Below are 12280 nucleotides of genomic sequence, written 5' to 3'. Positions count from 1 at the left end.
CTTCGTCAAAAATTGGGGACTAAAAGAACTTCTAAGCAGAAAGTTTCATTTATATATCGCAGGAATCGAATTTCGTACCAAGTAAACAGTAGGAGGAAACGTGCTAGCACTCAAAACATTTATAGGTGATTTTTGAGTATTTGTCATGGTGATTATACTGCACAACTGATGTAATTACTGCAAGGAATGCAAATCACAGAGATTACAGATTAGTTGGGAGACAATATGTTGACCTAAATAGAAGAAAAGCTAACAGATGGTAGGCTGTTATTATTACAAAATATTATGTATCATGAATTAGTACATACGCGTATACTGACCCTATGTAAATGGAATTGAATTACACTTTTGTAAAAGAGGACTTAGCTAAAATGGTTATGGTTGTTGTCTCCTGCACACGAAACCCCAGTTCAAGTTATGGCGGGATCATATGGTTCAGATTAAGTCACCACGAAATATAGATAATTAATAATAATAATAATAATAATAATAATAATAATAATAATAATAATAATAATAATAATAATAATAATAATAAAAAACACTTAAAATATTTGATTGAAGTTTAGCACCTCTTTCAGCACCGAGGCTATATGAGACGTGGAACTATAGTTTAACGTTAGATCCGAACCACATTAACTTCCACCGAGAATTGAACCTGAGCTCCCACGTCAAAGGCGAGCACGCTAACCATATAAACACCAGGAGCTCAAAATGGCAGATCTCTACCGCTTCCAATTTCAACAGAGGGATACGGGCAGAGAGAGAATATTGACACTTTGAATCAACTTTGAAGTACCATTCCGTGTCCTTGCTATATCGGGTTCGATATTAAAAACCACTACCATCTCCGTTTTCTACAGAGGGATATGAGACTTGGGTGCATATAACAAGAATTTTAGGAATGATAAAAAAAATGCATCAAAAGATTGTAATCTTGGCCAAGAATTAGTTTTTGGACCAGGGGACACAACATTTCTGAACGGCCCCTAAATCGAGTTTTTGTATATTTTACGGAATTAGCACATCATACTGAGTTAAGTGATAGTTTGGGTTTGGCTAAACTATGTGTAGTAAAACGTAAACAAATTCACCAGTGTTCAGAAGATGCTCTCTACTACAATGCAGTAAGCAGAGTGGGTCGGTAGTCAGAGTGAGTCGGTGGATCAGAGTGAGTCATGGTGAGTGGTGGGTCGCAGTGCGATCATGGTGGGTGGTGGATCACAGTGGGTCACATACTGTTGACCCACGACCCACTAAGAAAACTTGACCCATTGACCCACTCCATCTTTGGCTGATTCACTTTACAAGATCATCAATGATCAAGTTGATTCTGAATTCTTATTATCGTAGATTAACCTTCGTGTTCCTCCGCGGCGAACTCACTCTCTAAATTTACTAACTTACAAGACTCCTGGGTTATCAATTGTTCCGCGCTCCCTACTTTATAGACTAGCGCCAGATTATAACACAGTTTCAACAGATTTCAACATTTTTGCTACTGAAAGAAACTTTAGAAATTAACTGAAGAGAATATTGTACATTTATGGATGAACTTTCTTTCATTTGTGTTTGATTTTTCTTTTATTTTTGTGTTCAATATTAATGTTTCAGTTTCAGCCAAATGCCCTTGTGCAGTACGAAACTTCGTGAATAAATAAATAAATAGTACAACAAATGTGTCGCGGTGTCGCGAGTGTCAGTAATGTGTGTCGTCAGTCAAAAAAGATTGGAAACCACTGGATTAAAAGCATAGTAATGGATAGATTAAAATAAATAAATTAATTTCGTTTCACAGTGTGAAACTATGGTAGACTATGTGAATTCAATACTCAAACTTGAAATAGTATATCTATAACTACTTAGAGAAATAAGATCAAAGATAGAACTGATTACTCGAATGCTGAATCCATATCAAAAGATATTACTTACTATCTCTTATGCTTTTCTTCTATGGACATTAATATTGAAACCGAAAGTCCTAATTGATGTCCATAATTTCGGTTGCAATTGAGGAATACAATCAGATTGGAAACATATTCTTGTGGTACGGAACTCATAACAAAAAGGGGGGCGCGGTGGCTCAGTGGTAGAGCGTTCACCTCTGGTGCTTGGGGTTCCGGGTTCGATCCCAGCCCCCGCCAAGTGAACTTTGTGGTGGACAAACACCGTGCTCGTGGGTTTTCCCGGGGTTCTCCCGTGTCCTCCCACTTTATTCATTCCACCATTTCACTCATCTCTCATCTTCCCCGTCTCCTTTAGCCTAACCGGCATAAGCGTGGGACGTAAAACTCAAAGATTTCATGTCATTTTTTCATAACAAAAAGCTGCTTGTCGCTATCTATTTCCGTTTCATCACTTATGCGATTAATGTTATAACTGGAAATCGTAAATTTTCGCCTTTTCTGGTTTGAATAGATAGATAATAGTAGAAACAAAACTCATTGTTGGAATGCTGAATCTGTGTCAAAGAACTGATTTTCAATACATGTTGCGTTTCTTGTTCTATAAAAACAATAGGTATTGGAACCTCAAGCACTAGGAAATTTCAACCACTTCCGCTCTTGGTAGATTGTTGCGGGTGGTGGTGGTATGTTCTCTGCAGACGCTGAATCGATTGAAAACAAAGAACATTTCTTGCTATCTATTACCGTTTTTGTTCTATGGCGATAAACGTTGAAACTAGAAATGGTTAACTTGAACCACTTTCGGTTTGAACAGAGGGTTAACTTCAAAGATGGAACCTACCCTTGGAACGTTAAACCGATTAAAAAAAAAAAAAAAAAACGGTTCTTGATACCTCTTACCCTTTTTGTTCTAAGGAAATCATTACTGAAATCAGAAGTACTAGTACTACTTCCGTTTCTGGTAGAGTGTTGCGGATAGTCATGATATGTTTTCTTGAGACGCGGAGTCGTTTGCAAGAAGCTACTTCTTGCTATCTATTACTGTTTCCATTATACGGCAATAAACGTTGAAACCAGAAATTGCTAATTTGAAACACTTGTGGTTTGAATATAGGATTATCGGACGAAATGGGACCTATTCTTAGGAAGCTGAATCGATTTTGGAAAACCGCTTGTCGATATCTTACAATTTTTGCTCTGATACCTGCCAATTGACAGACGGATGAACATAGCCGTTCTATAAAGACTTCCGGCATATAATAGTTTGGATGGTTAAAAGAAATTGTGAGACAGTTTTGTGTAATTAGATCGTTGTGATTTTGAAGCCGTGAGTTAAGTGTGCAATAAACTGATAACAGTAGATCCAATAAAACAAATTAAGGGAATTTTCTAATATTATAATTTATGCTTTACCTATTACTGGATCTCCTATACTCTAAACTGGCAGTCAAGAATACAATTTGAAGCATTTCCCCGAATAACGCTGAATGACACAATATGCCCTACAAACATGAGACAGTGTGCGTGGGTTTTCTCGGGGTACTCCCGCTTCTTCCCACTTTCTTCATTCCATCATTTCATTCATTACTCATCATCACCGTCTCCTTTAGCCTAACCGGAATAACCGTGGGACGTAAAACTCAAAGATTTCATTTCATTTCATTTTCATTTTTACAAACATGAGACATATACTGAAAGGCTCGTTTCTCCAGATGCTAACAAACTCTGCGCGAAGCATTGCTGTATATGCAAGTTTTCTTCGTTCTTCCTCGGTTTCACTGAAATGTGCCATATAGTGTTACTCTGGGGAAAGCTTTAACTGTGTGGATTCAACACGGACGAAAGAAGGAAGGGAAATTAGTGGACTGGCAAAATGGAATCATCACACAAATATTAGTTCATGGATTGCGATGATTTTTTTTTTTCATATGATGACAAATCATCAACTGGGAAAGGCTTTGTCATATCGAAGTTTCAAAAACTTCATAACGTTTGTTTTGAACCGTTGAACGTATAGCAGCAAAAGTTCGTATATGGAACTTTTCTTGATTCCGAAAGTACGAATGTATCACTCATTAGCACAAATTCCACATGTAAAGCAGAAGGAGGAGGAAGGAGGGCAAAATATTGTCCACCACACGCAGTCGTATTTGCTAGTAAATTAACATCAAGCAGAAAATTTCAATTAAATATTCTGGAAGGAAACATTATTGTTATTGTTGTTGCGACACGATTTGAAGATGTTATGTTCTGCTTAAATATGCAAATAAGTTTACGAACAAAGTATTATCAAAATCAAATACATACTTCAAATGACAGAAATGTAGATAGATAAAATCCATCCATATCTCTCTATAATTTCAAAATGCAGATCTAAAGTTTTTCTCTCGAATATGTTTTACAGTTCAAAAAGAGAAGTACATTGACCAGAGGGCCATAAACATTAAAGATTTTGTATCCCATCAAAACACGTTTCCTCGTTAACTGAATATATAAACAAGAATGTATACTACTAAAGTCACGTATGAATTCATACTTGGCACCGTTCTGTGCACTATTTGTGTTTATTTTCGATTGCCCATCATACTGAAGAAGAAATTAAATCCTTTGTATTTGCCTATAAAAGAAGTCATGAAGATCTCGCATGTATTGATTAAGAAAAACATGTGGAAAGTATGGTATAATGTACCATTTCTTACAGCAGTCATTCTGATTTTTTAAACATAAATATCAAATTTAATTTCCTGTGCTTATTATTGATGTCCGTTCCCTGCGTTTATTTTGTTTGCGACTTGACAACCATTTAGAGCACAGAAACTATACGAGACGTAGACCTACCGTTCCGAATTGGATAGGAAATACGTTGGATGTGTTTCGCACCGCGTATCGAACTCAAGACTACGCGTACGCAAAGCAAGCGGGTCACAAACAGCCTAACTTTGGAGTCTTCAAATGGTTGATGAGCTTCTGAGAAGCACAACGTGATTAAATATATAAACTTCGCAAGATATCATCTCTCTATGACTTACGGTTCCCAAGATATGGCTCCTTAAATCTCCCAAAATTAGAACTTCTTTGGCCAATACCTGGGGAACAGTGCTGCCGTGTCGCGACAAAACGCTATAACTTGAGTTACATTGTTTTGTCGCTATAAGCATTTTTGAATTTCCTCCACCGATACTTATGTTCACCCGGCCCAGCATTGAGCTGAGTCAAATACTTTTGAAAATATACCAAAGAGAATTTCGATGTAAGTAGGAAATTAGCCGGTCTGTAGCGACTTTACGGCTCTTTTTCTCAAAACTGCTCTGCCAAAGTTACAGCGTTTTGTCGCGACAGGGCAGAGTGGCCAGTGGTCACCGGTTACTATTTGCTACCAAAATGTTGACCATCCTCTTAAGTATTGATAAACAATAATATGATCTCTCTATGACTCACAGTTCCCAAGATATGGCTTCTTATATCTCTCGAAATCGGAACTTTTTTGGCCAATATCTCGAGAATGGTAAGAGTGGCGCGAAAAATTCTATCACTTTCTCAGAGAGTGTTTAATGCTCTATCGAATGGATGGCTCAACATTGAAAAATTCGCAAATAACAGACACACACACACAGATACAGAGAGTTCAGTAAGTTCGTTGATAACCGAAAATTCCGTTTTCCAGTTTTTCCATTTTTTCTTTTCTTCCTTTTTCTTTTCGAGCAACGATAGGAAAGAAGAAAGTATTGTGATCGTGGAAAAAAAATCGAAAAAAAAAAATCAGCTCCACATTTTAAGCTTAACGCTTGTGTAAAATTAATTCATATAATAACTATATATAAAACTATATGAGCTGACATAAATTATTGATCACTTCCTGTAGGGCTACAATGATTAAATTTGACATGATTATAGCTTTTTGGGACAAACCCACAGGAAAATTGCCAAAAGTGAATATTTTTAATTTTAGGGGGTCTAAATGAAGAATTTCCCCATTTTATTTAAATTGGCCTTCTTTTGGACCTATAATCTCATGTTTTAGGTACTTAGAATTGGAATAAAAACTTGAAATTCGGTATGCCTGTACGTTTTTGTTAGTGTTACATAAGTGGATCATCAGATATAAACATTTCCAACCGTAGAGTGGTTTTTTGGGGAACTGAAAAATCTTTTCCATGTTATTTATATGGGACATCTTCTACACCTCAAAATGCTTAGGTACTTCCGGCATGATTAGAATGATGAAATTTGGCATGATTGCCACATGGCACATTTCCAGGACTAACCAACAGGAAAATTGCCAAAAGTGAATATTTTAAATTTTTTTAGCGGTCTAAAGAGGGATGAAAAATTCCCATGTTATTTAAATGGACGTTTTCTTGGGATACAAATCTTATCTTTTAGATAGTTAAAATAGGAAAAGAAACGATAGAATTGTGGGGATGGGCAGATTCAGAAAATATGAAGACCAAGTTCATGAAATTCACTGTTGATGCAAAGGCCGATAGATAAGAAATGCGAGGCCGTAGGCCGAGCAAAGTTTGGGGTCTGGGGGCGGAGCCCCCAGCTAGCCAAAGGGTAGTCCTATAATAAAGCACAATTTCTTTTAATTTCACTCCGCTTCACACATCTTTATCATTTTACAAAATTGAGGAGTTCTATGTAATAGAAGCCCATACCAGCATAGGCCTTTTTTTTTTAAGGAAGATTACATTTTTACATTCTTTGGTATTAGTTGTATACATCTGCAAAATTTCATTCCGATATCTTAAATGTTGATGTTGCTACAGTGAAGGAATAGATCTCGTCGTGAGACGAAAGCGAATATCTGCTGCAGTTATGTTGGCAGGAAAGTTGTTTGAACAACGTTTCACATGTCACAGGGTGCTAGCACGAGTTGGATTATAATCCGAAGAAACAGAAAAGACAGTGATAAAACGATCCTAAAGCAAAGAAAGAGAAACGGAACTTAAATGAGAGTTATACAACCATTAGTAGCAAAGATATTAGCGAAAAGCAATTTCCATTAGTGCACAGGTGCTGTAAAGGTAAATGTTGCAAGAATTTAAATGCTGGTGAACAAGAAAAGTTTCTGCTCAATTTTACGGAAGTGGTTCAAAGGAATAACAAGATACGGAGCCAAAGAACGATAGGTACGGAGTTTGTTCCCTTTTCTGGACCCAGATGCTGTTGACTGGTATCAGTGTTCCGTCAATTTCAAACCGTAAACCAAGAACCAAACAGCGGGAATACAGAAGATGATCTTCATGAGTATGTTTTACCAGCTCTACATAATGCGTATACTGTTTCTAGTGTCGAGGACTGTTACATATCCAGTTTCTACATAATAAACTGACTACTTTAATGTATTATTGTTGCACATATATCGTTCCTTTATACTGTACTAGCATATATTACCCTCTTCGCACGGTTGAATTGAAAATTGAAATAAACAACTCCGTATCTCATGTGTTTAATACCCGTGAAATATGCTGTTTTCCTTTTTAATGGCATCGATTTAAACAGCACCGGAATGATCATTGATCATCTCAGCGACCCCAAAAAATGTGGATTCAGCACTAATATCGGTCATTTTCGATCATTTAAAAAATATTTCTTCCTCCCCCTCTCCTAAGTTGCAGTGTTGAATTTGAATTTAAACGGGATCGAAAGTATCACTGTTCATCTAAGCGACCCAGAAAACTATAAATTCGACACTGATAGTGGCTATTTTCGATTATTATTATATATAGAGATCCCCCTCCCTCCTCCGTGCTGTGGCACACGGCATCAGAATTGTCATTGTTAATCTCAGCTACTCTTAAAACTATGGATTCGACACTAATATTAGATATTTTCGATCATTTTTAAATATTTATACCCCTCCCCTACGTTGTACCCTTCCCCTCCCCAACTATCAAGTCTGAACTTGGATTGGAACAGCATCAGAAGTGTCACTGTTTCTCTCATCGACCCCGAAAACTATGGATTCCACACTAATATCGGTCATTTTTTATTCCCCCCTCCCCTACGTTGCATCGTCAAAGTGAATAGCCTAAAGTAATCCCTGCCCCTAAACTTATGTATGTTAAAAATTTGATTGAGATCGGTCGGATGGTTTAAGAGTGATGAAGTCACAAAGGAAGTCATTTTTATTTTATTATATATATATATATATATATATATATATATATATATATATATATATATATATATATATATATATATATATATATATATCCCTCCCCTCCCCTAGGTTAGCTCGTCAAAGTGGAACAATAGAAAACACCCAGGGCCCGACCCTCATATATATTGAAAATTTGATCGAGATCGAAAAATTACAGTGGAGTCTCGTTAATTCGAACTTGGATAATTCGAAATATTGGATAATTCGAACAGAAGTGCATTCCCCTTGAAAACTGTATTGAAGACAACAGTAAAAAATCGTGGATAAATCGAACTTTTGAACCTATGTTTTGGATAATTCGAAGTAAATACAGTTGAAAATTTTTAATGTTGGACAGATGTAAACAGAGAAATACAGTTTTAACGTTTTTTCAGTTATCCAGATGCAGCCATAGGGAAGGGTAATACAAAAGATAAATAGAAAATCTATGTAATGATAAAGATGAAGGTGAGTTGGGGAAGGGGCCGCGGTGGCTCAGTGGTAGAGCGTTCACCTCTGGTGCTAGGGGTCTCGGGTTCAAACCCTGCTCCCGCCAAGTGAACTTTGTGGTGGACAAACACCGTGTGCGTGGGTTTTCTCGGGGTTCTCCCGTTTCCTCCCACTTTCTTCATTCCACCATTTTCATTCATCTCTCATCATCACCGTCTCCTTTAGCCTAACCGGCATAACCGTGGGACGTAAAACTGAAAAATTTCATTTCATTTTTTGAGTTGGGGAAGAAGTAAAGATAGAGAACGTGTGCCAATCTCATCTTGTTTCAGAATTGGTTGAAAATTTAAGATGAACTATTGATAAAGTCAACCAAATGTTACTAATATCGTATTTCACGCAACACATGAAATTCAAGATTTATTGACTGTACAAAAACAATCAAATTTAAGCAAATGAGGTTTACGACTTCTTAAAAGTGAGAACAGAATATTCAAATTGTTACTGGTGTTTAATTGTTTAGGCTATTCAATGTATGTTGTAGTGTTGTACGTAAATATATTTTCCATTGTACACGTAGTTTGAATTATGTGGAGTCAATGTCGTTTGTTAGTTTGTGATATTCTATCACGCAAATAATAAGCTGTTTTAAAGGTAAAGTCTACACCATATGAATATGTTTTTGATGCACAGTACTTTGGTTTGTTTGTTGTTATATATGTGAAAAAATGTTGTTGGATAATTCGAATTTTGGATAATTCGAAGTTTTTTTGTGTCCCCTTGGACTTCGAATTAAAAAGAGTCCACTGTATTAGGTTTTATTAGTTTTTATTTATACGTCCCCCTCCCCTAGGATCTAGCGTTAAAGTGAAATTACAAAAATACTTCCAGATCAGAGCCTCATGTATCTTGAAAATTTGATTCAGATCGGTCGGATAGTTCAAAAGTTATTAAGTAACAAAAATAGTCACTTTCAGTCTTATATAAATTGATTTTTATATATCTCCCCCTCCTTCTTCTCCCCTACGTTGCTCCGTCAAGTTTAAATCATAGAAACAATTCCAGGCTTGAACCTCATGTATGTTGAAAATTTGATCGCGATCGGTCGAGTGGTTCAGGAGTTATTAAGTTTTATTTACAGTATTTTTATAGGACAAAAAGTTCGGCCATACTAACAGAATGCAAATCAGAATTCTTTAGTAGGAGGTCCTTATGTGTATTTATTTCCTTCCAATTTTTGAATAACAAAAATGGTAGGAAAGTTTAGTACAGTGAAGTAAAGTGCTTATATATATATATTGCTTATGACACTTTCTAAAATTGATACAACGAACAATCAAACTAGAAAATGATAATAAATGACTGAAACAAAAAAAAGAAAAGTTTCTCAGTGTTTTTTAAAGCACTAAAATGCCGTAAAGTCTTAATTTTCATAATATCGTTTCCCTTTCTCTATTTTAAAGATTGCAACAAAAAAGGTGAATATACCGTGACCTTCCCTCGAGAAATGACACAAACTATTTGAAGTATCTATGAAATTAACTAAATTTCTGTGTCATCAGACCCGGTTTTGGCAAACTTTATCCCCAAGTAGTACTAATATAGAGCTAAAAGACAACGTTTGTGTTGAACATAGCGATGTTCACTCGCCACTTTTATTGTTCCTTTGTTCCCTGTTATTATCTATACTTGGAAAGTGACGCAAGTTCTCCAAAAATGTTTTAAGATAACCAAGCATATTTTAGCGCTCACGTAATCTGTAAGTATTATTGAAGTTTATTCTGTTCGGCATGAACAAATGAATTAAGGAATACGATCAGAACTTTGAACAGATTATACAATAATATCTGTCAATTAACCTGTCTTCCGTGAAAATCTGTGAATAATGGAAAGAGTTTATGGTTCGGTGAATGTTCGTGTATTGAACGAAACTTACAAAAAATGAGAACAAAAGTCAACCCAGAATAATGTAAAACAATATGGTGTTCAAAATACGGGGAGTTTGTTCAAAGTGTATTTCCTGTTTTATGCATACTGTTAATCTATATTATAAAATTGAAAGTGAGTGACTTAATCTCTTGAACTACCCGACTGATCTCGATAAAAATTTTGACATAGATGCGTTTCTGGCCTGGGAGTGTTTTTAGGTATTCACTTGGACAATAGAACTTAGGGGAGGGGGTGGAGGGGAACATTAAAAAATAAATAAAACTTAATAACTCTTGAACTGCACGACCGATCTCGATCAAACTTTCAACATACATAAGGTTTGGGCTTGGGATGTTGTTTGTTATTTTACTTTGACGGAGCAACGTAGAAGAAGGGGAGGAAGGGGGAGATATACCTCAAATTTTCAACATAGATGAGGTTTGAAGCTGGAAAGTTTTTTATTGTTTCACTTTGACGGTAGATCTTAGGGGAGGGGGATAGGAGGAGGAGAAATATATGAACATGAATAAAACTTAACTCCTGAAGCACCCGACCGATCTCGATCAAACTTTCAACATAGATAAGGTACGGGTCTGGGATATTTCCCTCATTTCACTTTTATGGTGCAACGTAGGGGAGAGTAGGGGAGAGAAATATGTTAAAAATAAAAATAAAAGTAACTGTCTTTGTGACTTCATCACACTTAAACCACCCAACCAATCTTAACCAAATTGTCAACATATATGAGGTTTGGATCTGGAGTGGTTTCTATCATATCACTTTTACAGTAGAACTTATGGAGGGTTTAGGGGAGGGGAAAGATCTATAAAAATAAATAAAAATAACTCTTGAACCGCCCGACCGATCTCGATCAAATTTTCAATATAGGTGAGATTCGGGCCTGGAAAGATTTTTTTATATTTTCACGTTGACGGTAGAACCTAGGGGAGGGGAATGGGAAGAGAAGATTTATATACAAAAATAAATAAAACGTAACTCCTGAACCACCCAACCATCTTGATCAAATTTTCAACATAGATGATGTTTGGGCCTCGGATATTTGTTTTTTTTTTTTTGTCATTTAACTTTGACGGTGCAACGTAGGGGAAGAGGAGGGGAGATATATATGTAAAAAAAAAAAAGAAAGTGACTATCTTTGGGACTTCATCACTCTTGAACCACCCAAACGATCTCGATCAAATTTTCAACATAGATGGGGTTCGAGGCTGGGATAGTATTTAGCTATTCAGTTTGACGATAGAACTTACGGGAGGGGAGGGAGGAGTTAAAAAACAATCAATCTGGATCAAATTTTTAACATAAATGAGGTTCGAGCCTGAGATGTTCTTTTTATCATTTCACTTTCACGGTAGAACTTATAGGAGGGGGAGATACATAAAAATAAATAAAACTTAAGAATTCTTCAACCTCCGGACCGATCTCGATCAAATTTACAACCCAGATGAAGTTTAAGATTGATTTAAAGGGACAAGTTTTGCCGATAGATGGCACTATAGTCTTCGTATCTCTCCCATGTATTTTTTACCTTTCAGGAAAATTCACTATTTCGTTTACAAATTTCAACCTACAGACTTCAAATTTTTAGAAAAGGAACTTCATAATCTATCGAAGGCAATAATCCGTGCCGACTTTTTATTTAGAATTTTCTTCATTGTTGAAATGGCTTGATTGTTGAAAGATATATCCAAACTTTTAACAATGCAACTGTTTCAACAATGAAGAAAATTCTAAATAAAAAATCGACACGGATTGTTCCCTTTAATAGGTTATGAAGTTCTTTCTCTTAAAAAAAATGATGTCTCTAGGTTGAAATTTGTAAGAGAAATTG

At 36.0% G+C, this 12280-nt stretch overlaps 1 protein-coding gene across 1 annotated transcript in view; it reads right to left on the bottom strand.

Annotated features, from left to right (window-relative positions):
• wnd (Mitogen-activated protein kinase kinase kinase 13 wallenda) overlaps nucleotides 1–12280 on the bottom strand; it is a 328345-nt gene that overhangs the window by 156709 nt on the left and 159356 nt on the right. The window lies entirely within an intron of this gene.

This window comes from Thermobia domestica, chromosome 17 (genome assembly GCF_964235325.1).
Source record: "Thermobia domestica chromosome 17, izTheDome1.hap1.1, whole genome shotgun sequence".
Taxonomy (NCBI): Eukaryota; Metazoa; Arthropoda; class Insecta; order Zygentoma; family Lepismatidae; genus Thermobia; species Thermobia domestica.
This window is presented reverse-complemented; position numbering and strand designations above follow the sequence as displayed.